Source organism: Rana temporaria, chromosome 8 (genome assembly GCF_905171775.1).
Source record: "Rana temporaria chromosome 8, aRanTem1.1, whole genome shotgun sequence".
NCBI lineage: Eukaryota > Metazoa > Chordata > Amphibia > Anura > Ranidae > Rana > Rana temporaria.
The window spans coordinates 153070074-153096765 of record NC_053496.1 but is presented as its reverse complement, the minus strand read 5'-3'; the positions used below and the strand labels follow the sequence as shown (position 1 = coordinate 153096765).

Genomic DNA, 26692 nt, shown 5'->3' with positions numbered 1-26692 from the left:
AGAGGTTATAATGGCAGAAGGTTTTTTATCCTAATGCATAAAAATTAAGATAAAAAAAAAATCTTCTGTGTGCAGCAGTCCCACTAATACTTACCTGAGCCCCATCTTGATCCAGCAATGTTGCACAAGAGACTCGGCTGTCCGGGACTCTCCCTCCTCATTGGCTGAGACAGCAGCGGGTGCTATTGGCTCCCGCTGCTGCCAAAGTCAGTGAGCCAATGAGAGCGAGAGGGGATGGGACCGAGCTGCAGCTCAATGTCTGAACGGACACAGAGCAGCGGCTCAGCTTGTGTGCCCCCATAGCAAGCTGCTTACTGTCGGGACAGGAGAGAGAGGTCAGGAGTGCCGGCAGGGGACCCGACAAGAGAAGAATCGGGGCTGCTCTGTGCAAAACTATTACAGTCTCTCTGCTTTCCTATTAAAAACTGACCACACTAGGCACGAAAGTTCACTGTGGTCAGTTTTCTGGCTGTGCTGGTACTACTCTCCTCTTATGATCAGACTTGTCCCGATACTCCTCCGCTCCCTGCACAACCATTTATTGGGAAGACCAGCGTTCTGCTGCTGCTCCTGCTCCTCCCCCAGCTCCCTAAGGTCCTTTTGCAGCTGAGAACAGAGTGTATGTATGTGATCACTTATATAAAAAAAAAATATTTATGTTTTTTATATGTGTACACAAACTTTTTGTCCTTCATTTCCATTTTAAACTGAAAGAGTTGTTTCACAAGGTGAGGGTTCACATATATGTTAAACATGTATGCAGGCACACAGAACCTGCTACAGCAATCATGTTTGGTTAAAATAGGCAGACATTGCTGATATGTCTCAAAAAATGCTAGTGGCCAAGCTGTCATGATAATCCAGAACACTTAAAGCGGAGGTTCACCCAAAAGTGAACCTCCGCTTTTTGGAACCCTCCCCCCCTCCGGTGTCACATTTGACATCTTTCAAGGGGGAGGGGGTGCAGATACCTGTATAAAAAAAAAGGTACTTGCACAACTTCCTGGCCCCTCCGCGTCACCCCCCTGTTGTGTTCTGGGAAACACTCGGCTCCCAGAACACAACGGGACCAGTGGGAACGGTGCAGCGCAACTCGCGCATGCGCAGTAGGCAACCGAGCAGTGAAGCCGCAGCGCTTCACTTCCGGATTCCCTCACCGAGGATGGCGGCGGGGGGAAGCCGAAAGCCGAGCTACCGCTTGGCTTCGGCTGCCAATGTCGCAGGCGACCTGGACAGGTAAGTGTCCATTTTTTAAAAGCCAGCAGCTGCTGTATTTTCAGCTGCTGGCTTTTAAAAAAAAAATTCAGGTGAACCCCCGTTTTAAAGCTGAACTCCGGCAAAGCACATAACCCAACGTGTGGCTTCAGTTCCTCTGTGGCACTGGTGCCCAGCCTGCAGCCCTTTGGCATTTTTTGTGCAGCCCTCAGGGCTTCTGCAGACACTAATCTGTGTTTCCCTTTTGACCTGTTATAGCAGTACTTTTTAGTAGTCTCAGGCCTTTAGTCTATGATTGTCTCCTGAAGCATTTCCCCAATCTCCAACAACTTCTACAGCATGTCTGCAGTCTCCGGCCATCTCTTATATGACGTCCGCAGTCTCTGACCATCTCTTCTATGACGTCCGCAGTCTCTGACCATCTCTTATATGACGTCCGCAGTCTCTGACCATCTCTTATATGACGTCTGCAGTCTCTGACCATCTCTTATATGACGTCCGCAGTCTCTGACCACCTCTTGTACCATGCCCGCAGTCTCTGACCATCCCCTGTATCATGTCTGCAGTCTCTGACCATCCCCTGTATCATGTCTGCAGTCTCTGACCATCCCCTGTATCATGTCTGCAGTCTCTGACCATCCCCTGTATCATGTCTGCAGTCTCTGACCATCCCCTGTATCATGTCTGCAGTCTCTGACCATCCCCTGTATCATGTCTGCAGTCTCTGACCATCCCCTGTATCATGTCTGCAGTCTCTGACCATCCCCTGTATCATGTCTGCAGTCTCTGACCATCCCCTATATCATGTCTGCAGTCTCTGACAATCCCCTGTATCATGTCTACAGTCTCTGACCATCCCCTGTATCATGTCTGCAGTCTCCGACCATCCCCTGTATCATGTCTGCAGTCTCTGACCATCCCCTGTATCATGTCTGCAGTCTCTGACCATCCCCTGTATCATGTCTGCAGTCTCTGACCATCCCCTGTATCATGTCTGCAGTCTCTGACAATCCCCTGTATCATGTCTACAGTCTCTGACCATCCCCTGTATCATGTCTGCAGTCTCCGACCATCCCCTGTATCATGTCTGCAGTCTCTGACCATCCCCTGTATCATGTCTGCAGTCTCTGACCATCCCCTGTATCATGTCTGCAGTCTCTGACCATCCCCTGTATCATGTCTGCAGTCTCTGACCATCCCCTGTATCATGTCTGCAGTCTCTGACCATCCCCTGTATCATGTCTGCAGTCTCTGACCATCTATTGTATCATGTCCGCAGTCTCTGACCATCTCCTGTATCACACCATTAGTCTTTGATAATATCCTATTGTGTGTCTATTGTCTCTGACAGTAAATATTCACCAAATGTGTGGCCCATTGGTGTCAAGGGCCACATATGAGGGCCCCCCTATCAAGAAAGTTAACCACTACTGTTCTATAGCAATAAGTGTGAACAGTTCACAGTGGATACCATAACCGGTGTAAAGCCGGGTACACACTATTTTTTTTTGGTGGCATGAAAAAACGGACAACTCCGGTTTGAAGCGGCTGTACTAACCATGCTAGATTAGTCCAGCAAACTCCCCTGCTGAGCCGTTGTGTTCCGACATAGGGATTGACCTCCGCTAGAACACACAAATCAGAACTCTCTGCCATTGACTGAAAACGCTGATCAGGAGTCGGTCAGCCGCTGGTTTTCCAGCATGCATGGCCAACAGAAGCCAAATGGCCAGCTTCGGTCGGACAGACCGACATACACACAGAAGAATGTCAGCCAGTAATTGTTATTCCGGCAAATGTTTACTGACATTCTGCCAATGTGTATGGGGCTTTAGAAACCAAACAAAGGGGCGTGGCCTGGACATGGCCGAGTGAGGTTGTGCTTTTGCAGAGCTCCCGGGCCCGAACCCCGCTCATTGGCTAAAACAGAGAATAATTCGGCATGAACTCAAGTAAGAAGTATAAGACGAGAGCAGTTACGAAGGGGACACCCGCAGGCAAAACAACGGGAGAAATCCACCGCTATTTCCACCCGCTACAGGAGACCCCCTCCGGAGCCGGGGCTGCGGCACAGGGAAGCCCACCACGTGGAGCCGCAATTCAACACCAACCCCAACTGCCTGGGCCGGACCCCTCTCGCATCGGAGGTCCCGCTACACCCTCGGATCCTTCCTCTCCCTCCCGGGGGCAACCGGGTGAAATTATGGCCCTACAGATGCCACAGGAAGAGATCATACCTGAACAGGACATCAGGGTACTGCTGAGGGCCTTACCCACTCGATCGGACATTGAAGCCCTGATCCTCCGCCTGGAGGAGACCCACCGCCGCGATATCCAGGAGGTGAGGGGAGAACTGTCCTCCATCGGTGACCGGGTGACGTCGGGAGAGACAGCAGTGACATCGCTGGAGAATCGGGTCCTCGCCCTGGAACGCTCCCGGGACCAACATCGTGAGGCGGCGGTGTCGCTCCAGCTCCACCTAGAGGATATGGAAGACAGAAGCCGCCGCTCCAACTTACGGATCCGCGGCATCCCGGAGGACACAGAAGCTGAAGACCTCGGCGTGCTGGTGAGAGACCTCTTCCGCGCGATCCTGGAAGACCCGGAGGCAGACATCATACTCGACAGGGCGCACAGGGCCCTGGGCCCTAGATCCCCGGACCCAGCCAGGCCACGTGACGTGGTGTGCCGCCTACACAGGTACGCACAAAAAGAAGACATCCTGCGCCGGGCCTGGGATTTTGGCGATCTAGAAGTGTCGGGCTCCCGGGTAAAGATACTCCCGGATCTCTCCGGGTCAACTTTGAAACGGAGAGCCCTCCTGAGGCCCCTGCTGGAACTTGCCCGGCAGAAGGATTGCACATACAGATGGGGATACCCTTTGGCGGTGACATTCCGACGAGAGGCAAGAGCATTCACCCTCCGATCGCCAGCAGAGCTCCCAGCGCTCTTCCAATTCCTGGAGGCGGACCCGATACCAGTCCCGGACTGGCTGCAGCTGCTTCCGCGGATGACGGGCCGATCGGGGATCTCCAACATCCGCGGTCCGATGCCCCCCCGTCGGCAGAGAGGCAGACGCCGCCAGAGAGAGGCTTCGGGAGGCGCACGTGAGTAGGCCCTGGGCCGCCTTTCCCGGTGCGGCTCCCCCCCCCGGGGCGCCTCGCCCCCCCCGGAACATGGAGCCTGCACCGCAGCCCTCTCCCCCGCTACCTCCCCCCCTGGGATCTCATTCGGAGGAACCCGCCGAGCAAATACCCACCCCCTGTCGGCCTGGTTACCGCTCCGCGGCTCTTGCGTGGAGCCGCACCTCAGGGTAGAGCGAGATGCTCTGGTGTTGGGCAGACTATCTTCCTGCCGTTGAGATATGACATGTCGGGAGGACGACCCTGGAAGAGGGAGCCCCTTTACGGTACACGGCCTTGCCCTGGGTGGGGGGGTGGGGGTTTTCGGAACTGGTTTATATCTGGCCCCGGGAGACAAGAGGTTGCTATTTGGAGCCCCGCACGGGTAGCCGCCCCTGCAGCCGGAGGAGGCGATATTTGAGCACTCCAGAAGGCACCTCAGAAACCTAGGATCACAACCGCAATACTGGCTGGATGTTTTTACCCCCCGCCCGAAGAAGGCCCTTACAGCAGCGGGAACACCCCCCTGTCTGACTTCTCAGCCCCCATTTTATTTTTTGTCTCTGTTCTTCATCCCAACGGGACAAACGGACGTTGAGTGGATTGTGAGGCTGGGATCTGTGCTAGGGGGAGGTGCTAATGTGGATTCTGCTGGGCTGGGGGAGGGCTGAGACCCGGCTGGGTTCCCACCACGTTTACTGGGGGAGAGGATATGACAAGACATCCCAGCCGGGGGGTGGTGGTTGGTACCGAGGGGGGGGATGGGCGGGGGTGATGCCGGGCTGGGCTAATACCTAGTTCCGTTAAGATTTGCACTCTAGATAGAATTTACCTTATGTGCTGTATGCTACTGCTCCTTTTACAAGTGACTTCTACCTGATAGACATTGTTACTGTTCTTATTTTGTATTTGTTTTGCCGTTACAGTTTATGTTTGCAGGAACAGCCGGGGGTGGGGCAAGGGATTCGGGAGCTTGCTTCCCGACTCTGTTCGCCCGACACCCCACTTAGGACCTCGCTCAATTTCCGGGTCCTTCCTGGAGAGCGTATTAGCCGCTTAGGCTCATTTAGAAACTTTTACAGCTGCCTACACTCAGGACAGCTTCCTAACTTCCTGCCTGTCTTACAGCGGGCCACTCTCTTCCCCTCTTTCTAACTCCCTCTGATCTTCCACCCCCCCCCAAACCCCCTTTCCCCCCCCCCCTCACCTCTCCCCCCGCCTTATCTCCCTATCTCCTGTGAGACCCCCCACCCCTCCCACCCTCCCTCACCCGCGGACATGGACGAAATACACGTGATCTCTCTTAATGCCAAGGGCCTAAACACCCCGGAGAAGCGCCGGATGCTTCTTCATGATATGCGTCAGGCGAGAGCGGACATCGTATTCTTGCAGGAGACACATTTCAGGGACGGGTCCCTCCCTGTGCTCAAGAACCGCTACTACCCACATGTATATCACTCCGCATTCGCCGAGGCAAAGTCGAGGGGAGTGTCGATCCTCATATCGGCCAAGGTGCCATGGACCTGCACAGACACAGAGACCGACACACAGGGCCGCTTTTTATTCCTGAAGGGTCGAGTGGGTGAGACAAAGATTACCTTTGGAAACCTCTATGCGCCAAATGTCCACCAAGACATGTTTATTAAACGCCATATAGAGAGACTTGCGAGATTCAGGGAGGGACAGTTGATAGTAGGCGGAGACCTTAACGTGCCCCTGACGCCATCGGAGGATACCTCCTCCGGCGGATCGTCAATCTCGAGAGAAACACGCAAGCGCATCGGAGCCGCCCTCCACTCCGCCCAACTGATAGATGCATGGCGCCTCCTCCACCCTGGGGAAAAAGACTACACCTTCCACTCGCGACCCCACCAGTCATACTCCCGCATTGACTATTTTTTTAATCCCCCATGAACACCTGCAGGCGATTAGTGAAGCCACCATAGGCTCCCTAACATGGTCGGACCATGCGCCGATAAGTCTCCGCTACACCATCTCAGACATCTACGCGGCTCAGAGGCCGCCATGGAGGTTAAATGAGGGCCTGCTCCAAGATCCTGAGATCCTAGCAGATGTGGTAAAGGAAATCGGCCTCTATTTTGAGTCCAACGTTACACCTGACAGCGATGCGGGAGTGGTCTGGGAGGCGCACAAGGCAGTAATCAGGGGTGTTCTTATTAAACATGGAGCACGCCTGAAACGACAACGCACGGCCCAACTAAACTCACTAATGTTAGAACTGCAGGACCGAGAGTCTAAACATAAACAAACACCTACCAGGCAACTGGGCGCTGAGCTGGATAGCGTCCGCGCGAAAATCACAGACCTCCTGAGCTTTAAAGCTAAAGCAGCCCTACAGATCTGTAGGAAAAAGATCTACGAGTCTGGGAATAAGTGCGGAAGGCTCTTGGCCCAGACACTGAGATCACAAAAGCAACTGTCTTACATTCCACACATTACGTCAGCGAGGGGACAGAAGGTCACACTCCCCCTCCACATTACAGGCGAATTCAAAACTTTCTACGAATCCCTCTATAACTTACCCAGGATGCCCCACACCCAATCCGCGACAGCTAAGTACATATCCGACTCCGCCATGCCATCCCTACCGACCGAAGACAGAGACTTACTAGAAGAACCCTTCACCGTGCTGGAGTTACAGGCAGCCCTTAAAACCACCAAGTCGGGTAAGGCCCCTGGCCCGGACGGCCTCACGACATCATACTATAAAACCCTGTTGCCAGCCCTGGGCCAGCACATGGTGAAACTTTACAATGACCTTGGTTCGGGGAAGACGTTCCACAGAGACACGCTGAAAGCGCAGATCTCAGTTATACATAAAGAGGGTAAAGACCCGACGCAATGCGGTAGCTATCGTCCAATTTCCCTTCTGAACACGGACCTCAAACTTTTCACTAAGCTTCTTGCCAACAGACTACAACGACACCTCCCACGACTTATCCACTTAGACCAGGTAGGCTTCGTGCCAACTAGAGAAGCCAGAGATAATACGACTAAGGTCTTGAATCTCCTACACATTGCGAACGCCACCAGAACTCCGTGCCTGTTCTTAGGAACTGACGCGGAAAAAGCTTTCGACAGGGTTAACTGGGATTTTATGTTTACAACGCTTGACCATATTGGACTGGGAGTCAAGATGAGAAATTGGATATCGGCAGTGTATGCGGAGCCGACAGCCAGGGTCAGGGCGAACGGGGTCCTTTCTGAGCCCCTCCCAATAACTAATGGTACAAGACAGGGATGCCCGTTGTCGCCCCTGCTGTTCGCCCTGTCCCTGGAACCCTTTCTCTGTCACGTCAGGTTGAACTCCACCATCTCTGGGATAGAGGTCGGCGGCATACACTGCAAGGTATCGGCTTACGCAGACGACCTGATGTTTTCCCTGTCGAAACCAGCTGACTCCCTCCCTGCCCTGATGCGTGAGTTCGATACCTACGGACAGATATCTAATCTGAAGATCAATTTCTCTAAATCAGAGGCAATGGGACTGGGAATGCCCCAGCCCCTGTTGGCACGCCTTAAGACACTCTTCCACTTTAAGTGGACGGACTTGGCCCTAAAATACCTAGGCACCCTTATACCATCTAACATATCAAGCCTATTCAAACTTAACTTCCCCCCCCTCCTGAAGACAGTGAGGACACTTCTGGAGCAGTGGACAGGTGGCCTCCACTCATGGTTTGGCCGTTGCAGTATTCTAAAAATGTCTATCCTTCAAGTTCCTTTACCTCCTACAGGCCATACCGATCCGCGTTCCAGTGACTTTCTTTAAACAAGTGCAGGCCGTCTTTGCCAAATTCCTGTGGGCGGGGAAGAGGCCTCGCATACATAGGAGGATACTTACTCTTCCGAAGACGGCGGGGGGACTGGCGCTGCCCGACATCCAGACTTACTACCACGCAGCACACCTTGGTAGGCTTTTAGATTGGTGCCGTCACTTCGACACCAAGCTGTGGGCTCGACTTGAGCAGGCACAGAGTAATGTTCCCCTGACTGGGACTCCCTGGTGTTCGGCATTCCTTCCGCCCAGCCTCAGGAACCACCCATTGATCGGTAACACGATCAAGACCTGCGCGCGTCTGCTGGAGCGCTCTTCCCTCTCGTCTCGAGGCTCATTGCTGAGGCCCATATTGGGTGATCCTCGCTTTGGCCCGGGCTTAACTGACAGGCCCTTCCGAGACTTGAGGGAGGCGGGTCTACACCGGGCCTCGCATTTCAGCACTGGCGGTAGATGGCGTACACAGGCGGAGCTCACGGACCCGGGAGGCGCATACCGCCTGGATTTCATGAGAGCGCTACAACTGAGCCACTTTCTGGCCGGACTGCCTCCCCCCGGAGAGGCGGACCGGACCCGGTCGGAGTTTGAGGAGCTCTGCGAGGAGAGGGGAACGTTACCACATACGCTATCCCTGGCCTACGGCATGCTTATCGCCCCACCAGAGGGCTTCCAGCTCCCGCCCCTTCTTAAGTGGGAGAGAGACCTGGCCCGCCAGTTCCCCATCACCCAAAGACAGAAAATACTTAGATTCACACATAAGTCCTCCCTCTGTGCCAAAACCCAGGAGACGAATTACAAGCTCCTCACACGGTGGTATAGAACGCCGGACCTTTTACATAAATTCTTCCCGGAGACAACGGAGCTTTGCTGGCGTTGCCACGAGGAAAGGGGAACTATCCTGCACATCTTCTGGTCCTGCCCTAGACTCCAGAGCTTCTGGAGAGAGGTCCACAGGATAACACAGCAATTTACGGACCGCCCTATCCCGTTTGACCCGGCTTGCTTCCTCCTCCACGCTAATAACACACCAGCCCGCATATACGGGGCTTCAGTTGTGCGCCACTTGCTGGACGCAGCGAAGTCCTGCATTCCAATTCTGTGGAAGCCCACGACCCAGCCAACCATAGCTGAATGGATTAGACGGGTGGACGAGGTGAGCAGACTGGAGGACTTGGTCCTAACCAGCCAAAACAGACAAGAACAGTACAAAACGACCTGGCAACACTGGAATATTTTTAAGTACTCCAACGAAGGGCAACTACTACGGGGGGCACCGGGGTTAGACCTGCCTGCCCCACACCCTACCGCAACTGCTCCAAACTAAGCCTCAGCCGCACTCTTTCAGAGTTAGCGGCCCACTGTAACTGCTGCGTATTAACCCGTGTCCGTGGGTTGTCCTCTCCACCCCCCTCCCCAATCTGCCTCCCCCTCTCCCCGTGCTGACCCCCCCCCCCTCACTCCCCCGCTAAAACCAGGATATCTATCCACTAGTCCCTTACTCTCTTTCTTCTTAATGCTAACTTCTCTGGTTGTAAACGGAAAAAGGGGAGGTTGGGTCCCATGGGTCCGCGGTTCACCTGTAGGGCGTGCGGGGGGCTGAACCGCCCCCTCACGCTCTCAGGAGCCTTCTTAAGTGATTGTTTCAGTTACAGGATGTGATTTTCTTTGATATGTTTGTACCGTGGTCCATGTGGGCCGTTTCCTCTGTCATAAATAAAAAAATTTGAAAAAAAAGAAACCAAACAAAAAGGTGATCAATAAACAGTCAACGGTCCTTCTTTTAGCAAGACCACTCCCCCTTTTTTCAAATCATCCAACCCTCCTCCCCCCTGGTTTAATGTGTTGTCAGGTAAAAGGACAGCACACTGGTTGTCACTATAAAGCATGTCATATTTTTCTACTGCAATAAAAGTGCCCAACCAATTTTCCCAGGAACGTTGCCAACTACATTCCCAAAATGGAATATGGTATCAAATACTAACCATATTTCTCCTTTCCTGGCACCAATCTATGGCAGCATACCCCAATCAGCTATAACATTATGACCACCAACCATTACCCATTGAGCCATGGACTCCACTAGACCTCTGAAGGTGTGCTGTGGTCCTGGCACAAGCCATCAGTAGCAGATCCTTTAAAGCTGATCTCCCATGGCAATTCCTTTTTTTTTTTTTTTTTTTTTGGCATTAAATTATTGAAGTAGTATCAAAAGAGTACTCACACATCTGCTGTTTTTAGTGATCTGCTTTCGTCTGTAATTATCACTTATATTGTCTTTGTAACAGCGTTTCCATTTTGCTTGTGGGCATGAGAAGCCCACAAGCACTTACTTCCTTGTTGAGGTGAATACTGAATTCCCAGCATTCACCGCTCGTTCCTGCGCATGCTCAGTTCCGTCGCCGCCATCTTGCTACACCCCACACTCCTGCACAGTAATGATAGAGTGAGAAGGGGGCAAGCGGACATATTGTTACACCCACCGGAGTTTTAGACTTTAGTTATTTTCAACACAAAACGCATACTGTATTTAAGCATATAAGCGAAGTTTTGTGTTGAAAATAACTGTGAGATCTAAAACTCCGGTGGGTTTAACAAGATGTCCGCTTGCCCCCTTCTCACTCTATCATTACTGTGCAGGAGTGCGGGGTGTAGCAAGATGGCGGCGAGGCTCCGCAATGACTCCTGGGAGCAATGAGAAAATATCCCAGGATACAGTGCAGGTGTAGGATATGACGCACTACTCGCAGAAGAGGGAGACAGGAAGCCGAGTGACAGATGCTGTAGTCAAAGGTACTGTCACAGAAACAAAATAATACCGTCCCTTTTGTACTGCATTAGAGTATGCTATTTGATTAAGCGAATGTTTAAAAATAGGGTGGAGGTCCGCTTTAATTCCTTGTTTTTCCAGCACCTCCCACAGATGCTCGATTGGATTGAGACCTGGAGAATTTGTAGGACATTCTTGAGATCAGGCCACCTTCTTCCATTACTCTGTGGTCCAGTTCTGATGCTCATGTGCCCATTGTAGGCACTTTTGGCTGTAGACACAGGTCAGTATGGGCACCCTGACCAGTCTGTGGCTACACAGCCCCATACACAACAAACTGCGATGCACTGTGTGTTTTGACTAGAGGTCGACCGATATATCGGCCGATATTTCGCGGTTTTTAATTAATCTGCATCGGCCGATTGTGCTGGGAAAAAAGCAGATTAAACTTCAGCGCGACTTGCAATTTAGCGCCTGTAATAGAAGTCAATGCAAATTGCCTGAGAAGTTTCCCCTGGAAGCCTCTTCTCCCTCCTGGGCAGCCTGCCAAGTGTGAGATAAGATACAATGTTTAAGGCTAGGTTCACACTGCTGCGAATTCAAAATCGCGGTAAAATCGCAATTTTGCGGCTGTGGTTTTGCCGCGATTTTGGAGACATCTGTGCAGGGTTCAATGTAAATCGTGGCCCGAAATCGCAAAAAGTAGTACAGGAACTACTTTTTGAAATCGGTGCAGCGCTGCAGATGCGGCGTCGCACCGATTAGGACGGTGCCATTGCCGGCAAATGCCGCCGATTTGAGATGCGATTTGACATGTGAAATCGCATCTCAAATCGTACCCAGTGTGAACCTGGGCTAAACTTCAAAGGACTGAACTCCTTGTGTAGGAGAGTTCTCAGTTTAACCATTTAAATACTAAATATTTTTTGACACTTGTTGCTTACAACAAGTAAAAATCCTGTATTTTCTGCTAGAAAATCACTTAGAACCCCCAAACATTATATATATTTTTTTTAGCAGAGACCCTAGGAAATTAAATGGCGATTGTTGCAATATTTTATGTCACACGGTATTTGCGCAGCGGTCTTTCAAACGCAATTTTTGGGGAAAAAATACACTTTAACAAATAATAATAAACAGTAATGTTAGCCCATATTTTCTTTTCGTCCAAAAGTTTTGGATTACCTGTTTTTGTGTATTTAACCACTTGCCGCCCGCCAATGACAAATTGATGTCGGCAAAGTGGTTGTAGAATCCTGACTGGACGTCATATGACGTCCTCAGGATTCTGAGCCGATGCGCGTCCCCGGGGGCGCGCATCGCGGTGATCGTTGTTGCAGGGTGTCAGTCTGACACCCCGCAACACCGATCTCGGTAAAGAGTCTCTCACGGAGACTCTTTACCATGTGATCAGCCGTGTCCAACCACGGCTGATCACGATGTAAACAGGAAGAGCCGTTGATGGCTCTTCCTCACTCGCGTCTGACAGACGCGAGTAGAGGAGAGCCGATCGGCGGCTCTCCTGACAGGGGGGGGTTCGCGCTGATTGTTTATCAGCGCAGCCCCCCCTCGGATCGCCACACTGGACCACCAGGAAAGCCCACCCTGGACCACCCTTTGCCAGGGAAGGGCAAAAAAAAAAAGGGGGCAAAAAAAAAAAAAAAAAGTCTGGGCAAAAAAAAAAAAAGCATTAAAAAAAAGAAAAGATGCCAATCAGTGCCCACAAATGGGCACCGATTGGCAACATGGGTAAATCAGTGCCGCCCCACAGTGTCCATCAGTGCCACCCCACAGTGTCCATCAGTGCCACCCCACAGTGCCCATCCATGCCCAGTGCCCACATATCAGTGCCCATCTGTGCCACCCATAAGTATCCATCAGTGCCACCCCTGAGTGCCCATCAGTGCCGCCCATGAGTGCCCATCAGTGCGGCCTACAGTGATGAAAATAAGTATTTGAACACCCTGCTATTTTGCAAGTTCTCCCACTTGGAAATCATGGAGGGGTCTGAAATAGTTATCGTAGGTGCATGTCCACTGTGAGAGACATAATCAAAAAAAAAAAATCCAGAAATCACAATGTATGATTTTTTTAACTATTTATTTGTATGATACAGCTGCAAATAAGTATTTGAACACCTGAGAAAATCAATGTTAATATTTGGTACAGTAGCCTTTGTTTGCAATTACAGAGGTCAAACGTTTCTTGTAGTTTTTCACCAGGTTTGCACACACTGGAGGAGGGATTTTGGCCCACTCCTCCACACAGATCTTCTCTAGATCAGTCAGGTTTCTGGGCTGTCGCTGAGAAACACAGAGTTTGAGCTCCCTCCAAAGATTCTCTATTGGGTTTAGGTCTGGAGACTGGCTAGACCACGCCAGAACCTTGATATGCTTCTTACAGAGCCACTCCTTGGTTATCCTGGCTGTGTGCTTCAGGTCATTGTCATGTTGGAAGACCCAGCCTCGACCCATCTTCAAAGCTCTAACTGAGGGAAGGAGGTTGTTGCCCAAAATCTCGCAATACATGTCCCCGGTCATCCTCTCCTTAATACAGTGCAGTCGCCCCCTGTCCCATGTGCAGAAAAACACCCCCAAAGCATGATGCTACCACCCCATGCTTCACAGTAGGGATGGTGTTCTTGGGATGGTACTCATCATTCTTCTACCTCCAAACTTGGTTAGTGGAATTATGACCAAAAAGTTCTATTTTGGTCTCATCTGACCACATGACTTTCTCCCATGATTCCTCTGGATCATCCAAATGGTCATTGGCAAACTTAAGACGGGCCTTGACATGTGCTGGTTTAAGCAGGGGAACCTTCCGTGCCATGCATGATTTCAAACCATGACGTCTTAGTGTATTACCAACAGTAACCTTGGAAACGGTGGTCCCAGCTCTTTTCAGGTCATTGACCAGCTCCTCCCATGTAGTCCTGGGCCGATTTCTCACCTTTCTTATGATCATTGAGACCCCACGAGGTGAGATTTTGCATGGAGCCCCAGTCCGAGGGAGATTGACAGTCATGTTTAGCTTCTTCCATTTTCTAATGATTGCTCCAACAGTGGACCTTTTTTCACCAAGCTGCTTGGAAATTTCCCCGTAGCCCTTTCCAGCCTTGTGGAGGTGTACAAATTTGTCTCTAGTGTCTTTGGTCTTGGCCATGTTAGTAGTTGGATTCTAACTGATTGTATGGGGTGGACAGGTGTCTTTATGCAGCTAATGACCTCAAACAGGTGCATCTAATTTAGGATAATAAATGGAGTGGAGGTGGACATTTTAAAGGCAGACTAACAGGTCTTTGAGGGTCAGAATTCTAGCTGATAGACAGGTATTCAAATACTTATTTGCAGCTGTATCATACAAATAAATAGTTAAAAAATCATAAATTGTGATTTCTGGAATTTTTTTTTTTGATTATGTCTCTCACAGTGGACATGCACCTACGATGACAATTTCAGACCCCTCCATGATTTCCAAGTGGGAGAACTTGCAAAATAGCAGGGTGTTCAAATACTTATTTTCCTCACTGTATGTGTGCCCATCAGTGCCGCATACCAGCGCCGCCAATCAGTGCCACCTCATCTGTGCCCATCAGTACTACCTCATCGATGTCCATCAGTGCCATTTCATCGGTGCCCATCAGTGCCCGTAATTGAAAGAGAAAACTTACTTATTTACAAAAAAATGTACAGAAAAAAAATAAAAACATTTTTTTTTCAAAATTTTCAGTCTTTTTTTAGTTGTTGCGCAAAAAAAAAAAAAAAAAAAATCGCAGAGGTGATCAAATACCACCAAAAGAAAGCTCTATTTGTGGGGAAAAAAGGACACCAATTTTGTTTGGGTACAGTGTAGCATGACCGCGCAATTGCCATTCAAAGTGCGACAGTGCTGAAAGCTGAAAATTGGCTTGGGCGGGAAGGTGCGTAAGTGCCCTGTATGGAAGTGGTTAAGATATATATATATTTTTTTAATCTAAATTATACATACAAGTGCACTGATTGGAGGCTTGTTGCGTTTAAAATAAATGTTTAAATTTAAGAAATTTTCTGCATCACTTATTACTTAGCGGAGTAATAATGGAACTTCCGCTTCTTGGAATCCCCCCTCCCCTCCGGTGTCACATTTGGCAGCTTTCAGGGGGGGACGAGCGAGCAGATACCTGTGTAATCCAGGTATTTGTTCCTTCTTCCGGGTATAGATCACAGCGGCGACTGTGGTGACCTACGCCACATCTGGCGCCTACTCCCCCCCCCCCCCCCACCGCTGTCTTCTGGGAGACGCACAGGTCCCAAAAGACAGCAGGGATCAGTGGGATCGCGCAGCGCGACTCGCGCATGCACAGTAGGTAACCAGGAAGTGAAGATGCAAGGCTTCACTTCCTGATTCCCTTACCGAAGATGGCGGCAGCAGCACCCGAGGGAGAGATCGGGATCGGGTGCCGACATCGTGTGCGCCCAGGACAGGCAAGTGTCCATATATTAAAAGTCAATAGCTGCAGTAGTTGTAGCTGCTGACTTTAAAAAAAAAATCTGCGGAACTCCGCTGCTTTCACACTGGACCGTCATTCTAGTGGCGCCATTTGGCTAGCGGGGGGCTTATATCCCAGCTAGCGGCCGATGAAGGGGTTAAATGCTCCCGTGTAGCGCCACTGCAGAAGCGCTTTGCAGGCTCTTCGGCAGCGGTGCTCGTTCATTTTAATGGGCAGGAGTGGTGGAGGAGCGGTATACACCGTTCCAAAGATGCCGCTTGCAGGGCTTTTTTTTTTTTTAACGTCCTGCCAGCGCACCACCTTAGTGTGAAAGCACTCGGCCTTTTTACATTGAGACTGCAGGGGAGCCCATTTTGCAGACACTTTACAAGTGCTATTTTTAGCCCAAAAGCACCTGAAAAATGCCCCAGTGTGAAAGGGGTCCAACTGTTATATTTTATGAGATGAAGGGCAGGAAAAAAAAAAAAATCGGCATCATATATTGGCCATCGGCCGCCGTGTTTTCTAAATATCGTCATCGGCCAGAGAAAAACCCATATCGGTCGACCTCTAGTTTTGACACCTTTCCAACAGAACCGGCATTCACTTTTTTCAGAAAATTGAACTACAGTAACTCTTCTATTGGATTGGACTACACAGCCCAACCTTCCCTCCCCACATACATCAATGAGCCTTGACCACACATCACCTTGTCTTTAGTTTTCCTTCCTTGGACCCCTCTTGGTCGGTCCGGAACTAAGGATGAGCTCAGGCTTGTTCTCAAACCACATGTCCAGAGCCCACCAGAAAGTCGGCACAGTGCTAATCACAAGCAGTGGGACATTTCCCGATCTCTGCAGCTGCGCATCGGGACAATGTCTCACTGCTTGTGATTAGCGCTGTGCAGTGCCGACTTCCTGGCGGGCTCTGCACGTGCGGTTTGCAAACACGCCTGAGCTCATCCTTAGGATCACTGCAGACCGGGAACATCCTACAAGAGATGCAGTTTTGGAGTTGCTCTGACCCAGTGTTCGGCTCTTGCAAAGTCACTCAAATCCTTGCCAAATATTTTTCTGCTTTCCAATTAACTTCAGGGTTAACATGTTCACTTTCCTAATATCCACTTTCAGATGCCACTGTAATGTTATTCACTACCTGTCAGTGGGTCACCATATTATGGCTGATTGGTGGACATGTGGTGGTATATGTAGGGTTGCCACCTGTCCGAGATTCACCTGGACAGTCCGTGTTTTGAACTATGTGTCCGGGTTTCAGGCAGACTGAAACCCGGACACATTACTCATACCTATCTGCGACTCTCCAAGTAAACAAGATAGTCACACACAAATCTGTTGCTGTCCAGGGGCTATGGCGGCTGTCTGGGGGCAGGTTTAGCATTACTGGGTGGCAGGGCAAAATCTATTTGGCCACACCCACTGTTCGCTGCTGCGCGCACCGCATTACTGTTCTCTTTGGGGACACCCAAATGTTGTCCCAGGCCGCTAAAGTATTTGGGTTTGGCTTAAAGAAAAGGTGGCAAATGGTATCAAATATTTACCAGTTTTCCTATCCTGGTGCCAACCTACGGCACCTACCATATGTATGCTCTTATGTTGGCACCAGGAAAGTTCATTACCACCTCCCATTCCCCAGTAGGGTGACCACATTTCCAAACTACCATTCAGGGACACCCTACCTTCCCAAAAATCAGCTTGTGCTGTAACGAATCACAGCACAGTGATTGGACACAAGAGATGGGATTTATGATTTCTCCAATCACAAGCAGGGATTGTGCTCCTCCAGGCATTCCCGGCCAGGGCAAGTACTGTCAGTGAGTAAAGTAGGGATGTGGAGGTCTTTTTTGGGGGTATCAGATTTGCCTGGGGGGTAGCTGTGTCAGTTTCATTCCGGGACACTGTATTGTCCTGGAATGAAGGTGCCCGGGACCAGTGGCGTTGCTAGGGGGGTGCGGGCCGCACCGGGTGACACCCACTAGAGGGGTGACACCATCCCGATTTAAAAAAAAATAAATAAATTTTTTTTTTTTTTTTAGCTGACATGACCAGAGGTGCAGGTGGCTGTGTAATGTAAAAGGGGTGCAGTGATGCAGGGTGTTGTGTAATGTAAAAGGGGTGCAGTGATGCAGGGTGCTGTGTAATGTAAAGGGGTCCAGAGGTGCAGGTGGCTTTGTAATGTAAAAGGGTCCAGAGGTGCAGGGTGCTGTGTAATGTAAAGGGGTGCAGAGGGCTGTGTAGTGTAAAAGGGTCCAGAGGTGCAGGGGGCTATGTGATGTAAAGGGGTGCAGAGGTGCAGGCGGCTGTGTAATGTAAAAGGGGTGCAGTGATGCAGGGTGCTGTGTAATGTAAAGGGGTCCAGTGATGCAGGGTACTGTGCAATGTAAAGTGGTCCAGAGGTGCAGTTGTGGAGAGGGGTACACAGTAGTAACAAAAAGATATTGAAGGATGCAGAGGTATGCAGGGGGCACAGTGGGGTGTTTTTACATTTTAACGTGTGGGGGGGGGGGGGGGGATGCCAGATATTGGATCCGCCCCGGGTGCCAAATGCTCTAGGTACGCCCCTGGCCTATAGGATCCTGAGATGTGAATTGCGGTTCTGGAGAAAGAGAGGTGGGGGAGGGGACAAAAAATGGAGAGAAAGAAGAAGGGATAGAACGCACAAGAAAGATGGATAGGGAGAGAGAGAAAAGGGGAAGAAAGGAGAACAGAGAGCAAACAGTAGGGTAAAAAATATTTGAACATTTTTATTGGGGGGGGTGACACCATATTTTACCGCACCAGGTGACACCAACCCTAGTGACGCCACTGCAAAATGCAGGACTGTCCCGGGCAATCCGGGACACATGGTCACCCTATTCCCAGCATGCCTTGCACACGCCAATACAAAACACCAGCCTAGCCCAGAAACAGCAACAAAAAAAAGAGCTATGAGGTCAACCAGGAGAACAGTTCATATCAACCACATAGCAAACCACACGTTCTTTTCACATTACCTCGCTCTTTTATTTACCTTCCTATCCAGCCAGCTCCAGTCCAGCTTCCCCTTACATCATCAGGGCGCGCCGAAGACTGGAAGCCTAAAGTGGGCGGTGCTTCCGCCCAACCTGTGACGTGAGCATAGGAGGGTGTGTCGCTGTCAGGACTTGTGCGGGAAAAGAACCTAGAGGTCTTCACGTGGTGCCCTGACCGCTGAGCAGGTGACGTCAGCGCTGCCAGTAGTCATTGTAGCAATAGTGAGTGTTGCATGGTGATTGCATGTGGACAGGAGAGCTCTGCGCCAATGGGGTGACAGTGCAGGCTGGGTGTCAGACTGTCAGTATGCATCAGCTGCAGTGTTATACTACAGTCAGTCAGTGTCATTGTCTTCTGTGTGGGGATTGTATTTATTCATATTGTGTGGCACATTGATATAGGGGACAGTGACAGTTCAAATGCAGACAGTAGCCATGTGCATATAGAACATACAGGTCATCATTGTCATATGTACCTGCATTGAAGTCTGAATATCAGTGTTCCTGGCAGAAATTCCCTGCATGTGTCATGCGTGTGTTAAGTGTGTACCCGCACACATGCATAACATTATTCCAGTTCCCGGAATTTTTTTGTTTTTGTATTGAAGGCAGAGTACACATGTATTATACATGTAAAATACCGTCCAGTGGCACAGATTTTTATTGTTTTTAACTGATCTGTACACTGCAATAGTTTGCACACCTGTGTGTACATGTAGGGCAGGTCAAGGTGACCGGGTGATCGTTGTGTCCTCCATGTGCCCCTCCTTATTGGGCTCTAAGTGCGGGTCACATGCAGTCATGTAAGTAATAAATGTATACTGTGCTGTGGTAACAGTACTAGGATAACACAGCTGCAGCATACCACGTCATCTGAACATACACAATATTGCCAAAAGTATTGGGACACCTGCCTTTACACGCACATGAACTTTAATAGCTGGCCATACACTATACAATTTTCTTATTCAATTTCCCTTTAGATTTACCTTCAACAATATAGTGCAAGGTTTGACCTCATATTATATGGTTTTGGTAAATCTAAAAGAAAGTTGGACAAGAAAATTGTATAATGTATGGCCAGCCTAATCCAGTGGGGTTCAATATTGAGTTGGCCCACCCTTTGCAGCTAAAACAGCTTCAACTCTTCTGGGAAGGCTGTCCATAAGGTTTAGGAGTGTGTCTATGGGAAAGTTTGACCATTCTTCCGGATGCGCATTTGTGAGGTCAGGTACTGATGTTGGACAAGAAGGCCTGGCTCGCAGTCTTCGCTCTAATTCATCCATAAAGTGTTCTATCCGGTTGAGGTCAGGACTCTGTGCAGGCCAGTCAAGTTCCTAAACCCCAAACTCATTCATCCATGTCTTTATGGACCTTGCTTTGTGCACTGGTGTGCAGTCATGTTGGCTCAGGAACTGCAGGGCCAGATTAACATAGCTATTGGAGCTGCAACTCCAGGTCCCTTCCTCAATATAGGCCCATTTTCCCCAAAAAAAAAAAGATTGACTTCGGGGATTGTAGCTCGGCGACCAGGGGTCACAGAGACTACACCTTTGGGGGGTATCTAGCTGAAGACCCACCCCAGAACTGGTCAAAATATGGGGCTTCTATAATTTATGGTTCTGGAGATACGGGGCTGCTTGCGCAGCCTGTCAGAAGCTACATACAGAGCGACCAGTTTAAATACAAGCTGACACACTCTGCAGCAGCAGACTGAGAGGATGAGCTCACAGAGCGTATAATAATTATTTTGTATATTACTTATGGTAATTGACCCCTTGCCACCCAGGCCGATTCTGACAATTCTCTCCTACATGTAAAAATCATCATTTGTTTTTTGCTAGAAAATTACTCGGAACCCTCAAACATATTTTATATATATATATATATTAGGGATGTCCCGATACCGATACTAGTATCGGGACCGATACCGAGCATTTCCCGAGTACTTGTACTCGGGGAAATGCTCCCGATGCTTCACCCGATACTTGGGCGGGCAGGCAGGGGAGTTGCAAATCTTCTCTCCCCCCGTGCTGTTAACTTCCCCTGTCCGTGCTGCTCTCTCACCTCCCCCTGTCCGTTAGTGCCGTTCTCTCTCCTCCCCCCGTCCGTCCGTGCCGCTCTCTCTCCTTCCCTTCCCCCGTCCGTGTCGTTCTCTCTCCGCCCCCCCGTCCGTCCGTGCAGTTCTTTCCTCCTTCCCCCCCCCCCCCGTCCGTCCGTCCGTGCAGTTCTTTGCTCCTTCCCCCCCGTCCGTCCGTCCTTGCAGTTCTTTCCTCCTTCCCCCCCCCGTCCGTCCGTGCAGTTCTTTCCTCCTTCCCCCCCCCCCCCCCCCCCGTCCGTCCGTGCATCTCTCCGTCAGTCCGTGCAGTTTTTTTTGCAGTGCCGCTCTCCCCCCTCAATCTGTCAGGGGGGAGAGCGGAGGTAGGAGCCGCTAAGCCTGGCTCCTACCATTTCTGAATGAACAGAGTCGGTGGTCACTGACTCTGTCCATTCATATAACTGAGCATCATAACCTCCTGTGTTTACGATGCTTCAGTTTATGAATGGAGGAGCTTCCCTCCATTCATTTCAGCTGAAGCTGCTGAGAAAGGGACTGGGGAATCTGTTTCCCTAGTCCCTTTCTCTGTCTTAAAGGGGAGATGCCAGAGGTCTGTTAAGACCCCTGAAATCTCACCAAAGCCCCCCAACAGGGCTGATTAAAAAAAAAAAAAATTGCAATAAATATTAAAAAATAAATAAAAATAAAATGTAAAAAAATAAATAATAAAAAAACACACTGACAATTCACCCCCCCCCCCCTAAAAAATAAATAAATAAATCACTGTAAAAAAAAAAAATAGTGAAAAAAAATAAAATACTGTCACATGACATTTAAAAAAAGTATCGGTAATCGGTATCGGCGAGTACTTGAAAAAAAGTATCGGTACTTGTACTCGGTCTCAAAAAAGTGGTATCGGGACAACCCTAATATATATAGTTAGCACGATTTTTAATTTTTTTTTGTATACTAAGCCAGCGGTCATCAACCCTGTCCTCAGGGTCCACTAACAGGCCAGGTTTTATTTATTAGTTTGGGGAGATGCAGACTAGAATACTGCAATCACTGAGCAGCAAATGATATCACCTGGCCTGTTAGTGGGCCCTGAGGACAGGGTTGATGACCACTGTCCTAAGCGATGCTTTAACTTTTTTTACAGGTTACATGTTTAGAGTTACAGAGAAGGTCTAGTGCTAGAATTATTGCTCTTGCTCTAACGATCGTGGCGTATGTAACCTGTGTGTATCTGGCTCTGATACTAGCCAGGGCCTTCCCAGGGACTGACTAGTATCTCTCCCCAGCCTGTCCCCCACACACCCTCTCACCTGCTGACCTGTGGATGGGGGAATCACTCCTGCAGTGTTATTGTGTTCTGCCTGTGAAAACAATGATCAGTGTTGCTAACTATAGCTGGCAGCACTGATTGTTTTGGGTAAAACCTGACAGGCTGGTTGTGCTGAAGTCAGATAATAGATTGACTTGTGTAAAACCAGCTAGCCCATACATAGATCGACTATGGCTGGTCTCTGCTTAATTGGCGTAATTTCAATATAGATATAGATTTCAATGTATGTACCGCTTAACCACTATGCATTTCCTAAACATCCTTCTACAAACCTTTAAAGTTTTCCTTCCCAGATTCCTTCATCCTCCTCACCTGTACATACTCTACACACTCCTCTCCTGTACATAGTGTCTGCTGTCATACACTTCTCTCCTGTACATAGTGCCCGCTATCACACTCTCCACATTCCTCTCCTGTACATAATGCTCACTGTCATACCCTCCACACTCCTCTCCTATACATAGTGCCCACTGTCATACCCTCCACACACCTCTCCTGTGTATACAGCCCACTACCATACCCTCCACACTCCTCTCCTGTGCATACTACCCACTATCATACTCTCCACACTCCTCTCCTGTAGATACTGCCCCCATCATACCCTCTACACTCCTCTCATGTACATACTGCCCACTATCATACCATCCACACTCATCTCCACTGTGATACCCTCCACTCTCCTCTGCTGTACATACTGCTCACTGTCATACCCTGCACACTCCTTTCCTATACATCCTGTAACCCAACCTTACCCTTCACACTCTACATACTGCCAACTATCTTTCTATCCACATTCCTCTCCTGTACATACTGCCTCCCATCATACCATCCACACTCCTCTCCTGTACATACTGCCCACTTTCATACCATCTACACTCCTCTCTGGTACAAAACACCCTCTGTCATACCCTTCACACTCCTCTGCTGTGCATACTGCCCACTGTCATACCCTCCACACTCCTCTCCTGCTTTAGAATGGGCACACTTTTGTTAGTTCAACTAAAAGAAATCTTCTCAGTCCTCATATTTGTTCTGCCCATTATTAGTACTTATTTAATTTTGTGATTTCTACTGTGATGTATAGAGGAACATAGGGGATCTTGGCTACTCTAAATATAGCACTTGTAAAAAAAAAAAAAAAGTGTCCCTTAAAAATATTTTTGAAATGTTGGCAACTATGCACTTAGGCACTGCCCAAGGGCCACAGGGTCAGTAGGGGGCCCCATGAGAGGCTCCTGGGATCCTGTGATAATAAAGCGGTAGTAAACTTTTCTAACGATACTACTTTTTAGAGGCCCTGAGGTAGGTTATGCCATAGTGTACAAATATGCACAGCATATTAGCACATTAGGGTACACTTAAATTGTCAAACTGAGCCCTCCAGTGCTTCGATCTGTGATCTGTCCCGCGGGTCCCGGGCGCTTCCATCTTCACCCGGTCTTCCTTCTGGGCTCTGTGTCTTCAGTCACTTGCCTTGACTGGGCTGCGTTGATGTCATTTCCATACATGCTCATGCGCATCCCCTCTCTCTCTCATCCTCCCTCCCTTACTCCTCACCCCTCTCTTATCCACACTCTCTCTCTCTCCTTATCATCCTCCCTCTCTCTTTAACCAGTTAATCACCGCCTCATAGACAAAATACGTATACAAGGGGGTTCCTTAACTCTGGGAGGACTTCCTCCCAGAATCGCGCTCCCGCGCGCCCCCTGGTGGGAGTGTCCGCGACTGCCCGGTCCAGAGGATCCGGCGCATCACGGATCACTGTAATTTGCCGCTGATAGCGGCAGTTTACTACATAATCGCTCCGTCCAATGATGGAGCGATCACTTGTAAACAAACCGGCGTCATGTGATGACGCCTGTTCCTCCCTCCCCTCTCTGTACCAAACGGTACAGTGTGAGAGGAGAGGGGAGAGAGTGGAGGCAGCAGCAGTGCTGTGGGTTGGATCTGTGACAAATGCAGTCACATATCCAGCCATCCATCCATCCCTGCTCAGCCATCCCTGCCCCATACTGTGCAATACTCTGCAACGCCCCGCAATACTCTGCAACGCCCCGCAATACTCTGCAACGCCCCGCAATACTCTGCAACGCCCCGCAATACTCTGCAACGCCCCGCAATACTCTGCAACGCCCCGCAATACTCTGCAACGCCCCGCAATACTCTGCAACACCCCGCAATACTCTGCAACACCCCGCAATACTCTGCAATACCCGTTTTTATTCATTATTTTTTGCGGAAAAACGTGTCAAACTAAAATAAAGTAAAGTAAAGTGAACAATAAAATATATATATTTTTTAAACCCCCCCTGTATAACAAAAAATTGTTTGTATATTTATTATTTATAAAAGGCCCACCAAAATCCTCAGCACCAGGCCCATGATGTTCTTAACCTGGCCCTGTCAGGAAGGGGCTATCCCCAAAGTGTTCCTACAAAGTTGGGAGCATAAAATTGTCCAAAATGTCTTGGTATGCTGATGCATTAAAGTGGAGTTACACCTGAAAGTGGAACTTCCGCTTTAAGCACTCCTCGCCCCCTGACATGCCACATTTGGCATGTAATTTTTTTTTGGGGGGGGGTGTCCTCTTTTTAGTGGGACTCCCTGTCCCACTTCCTCCTTCCTATCCTCGGCCGTCTAGGCAACTCCTCCTCTCGGCCCTAGGTGGCCCCTCCCTGCCAGCAATTTTCTGGGATACAACACTGGCTGGCCAATGGCAGAGTGCAGCACGACTCACAAATGCGCAGTGCGGGTCTGGCCGTAAGCTGTCATGGACGGGTGCCCACAGTAGATATGACGGCACCGAGGAGGGGGAGAGGAGCAGGGCTCTGTGCGGCCACATCGCTGGACAGTGGAGCAGGTAAATGTCTGTTTATTAATAGTCAGCAGCTATGCTTTTTGTAGCTGCTGACTTTAAGAAAGTAAAAAACGTGTGGAAATCTGCTTTGAAGTGATTGTAAAGTCTAGTGTTTTGTGAGTCTAGTTTTTTTAAATAAATAAAAAAATAACAAACATGTTATACTTGCCTCCTCTGTGTAGTTTGATTTGCACAGAGCAGCCCGATCTTCCTCTTCTCGAGTCCCTCTTTTCTGCTCCTGGCCCCTCCCTCCTATCGAGTGCCCCCTCAGCCAGCAGCTCTCTATGGGGGCACCCAAGCCAAGTCAGAGCTCCGTGTATCCATTCAGACATGGAGCCCCTCACCTAATTGGCTGACTGACTTTGACAGCCGTGGGAGCCAATGATGCCGCTGCTGTGTCTCAGCTAATTAGGAGGAGTTTGCACAAAAAGGCAAGAGTGGGACTTTAAATGAAGCATGTATCCCAAGAGAAAACACAAAACAAATGAATATGGCAGGTATCTAGTCCAATAGACCCAAAAACATTAACATGAGAGCATTGCATAACAACAATTGGCAATCCAATGTTTTAATCGTATAGAAAATATAACAGAGACAATGATAACATAGTATACGTAGTGTAGTAGTCAAAAATTGAATAGTACATAATTCTAAAACAATACATGGTAATAAAGTATAATAACTGTAACGGAATGACCCGTGACAAACCGAGACTTTTGCAGGATGAGGGGTACTCCTGTGCCAGCATCACTAATAACTCTTGGGTCTAAGGTCACCCTGTGTCCCTTTTGAGCATAGGGTGACTAAGAAATATTAATTAGAAATTACATGAGCTGGGACATAACTGATAATTCATATTGCAGGATATCTTGAGATATTCAAGTGATTTCATGCTGACCCACAACCGGTCAATAATGACTCATTCCTCTGTGTAACACAGGCTGTTGATATGGTAATTAAAGCGGGAGTTCACCCCCAAATCAACTTTCTGACATGCTAACATCTGCAGTATGCTGGGGGTTTTTTCCGCTACTTATCGTTTTATGAGCCCTTGTTATCCGGCTCCGAGCGGGGAATCCTGCGGGGAGTAGGCATTTTTTTTTTTTCCCTTATCGTTTTATGAGCCCTTGTTACCCGGCTCCGAGCGGGGATCGCTTCCGGGTATAGGCGTTCCTAAGCGAAGAGGAGTTGATTGACGGGCTGCTAAAGCGCGTCACGGCTTCCGAAAATACCCAAAATTACACTCTGGTGTTTACGGCGCTAAACGGGGCCTGCGCCTGCCGTGTAGAGCTGACTGCGCAGGCGCCGTGAACACCCGAGTGTCACTCTTGGGTATTTTCGGAAGCCGTGACGCGCTTTAGCCGACCGTCAATCAACTCCTCTTCGCTTAGGAACGCCTATACCCGGAAGCGATCCCCGCTCGGAGCCGGGTAACAAGGGCTCATAAAACGATAAGGGAAAAAAAAAAAACACCCCAGCATACTGCAGATGTTAGCAGTATGCTGCAACTAATGTCAGAAAGTTGATTTGGGGGTGAACTCCCGCTTTAAGTCTGAAGGATATATGTGTGTAGTGCTAAAACTTGACTAAGTGAAAATCAAAATACCATACTTTGTGAAATAAAAATTTAAAACACATATAACAATAATAAATATTGTGCATAATTCATATATGAGTCCCTCTAGTGGGAGGAACAAGGAAATGTGCCTGGATGGCACGTGAAGCAAGTGATCTGATACACCTGCTGACTGATAGCAAAACAAAAGTCAACTGTGATGACAAAATGTGTATGAGCCCTGGTTCACACTGGGTACGATTTGGAACGATTTGAGATGCGATTTGACATGTCAAATCGCATCTCAAATCGGCGGCATTTGCCGGCAATTGTCGGCAATGGCACTGTCCTAATCAGTGCGACGCCGCATCTGCGATTTCAAAAAGTAGTTCCTGTACTACTTTTTGCGATTTCGGGCCGCGATTTACATTAAATTGCGGCCAAAATCGCGGCCGCGAAATCGCAGTAAAATCGCGCATTTTACCGCGATTTTGA

The 26692-nt window shown here is 49.3% G+C and overlaps 1 protein-coding gene across 2 annotated transcripts in view; it reads right to left on the bottom strand.

The window, feature by feature from the left end:
- The window catches only part of LOC120909178, a 70543-nt gene extending 52013 nt beyond the window's left edge, over positions 1-18530 (bottom strand). Inside the window, exon 1 of one of the 2 annotated variants that reach the window (XM_040320891.1) lies at positions 18385-18530. The gene's annotated coding sequence lies outside the window, so the exon portion shown is untranslated. The remainder of the gene's footprint in view (positions 1-18384) is intronic. The other variant, XM_040320889.1, reaches the window with a different exon arrangement.
- Between the last annotated feature and the right edge of the window lie 8162 nt (positions 18531-26692).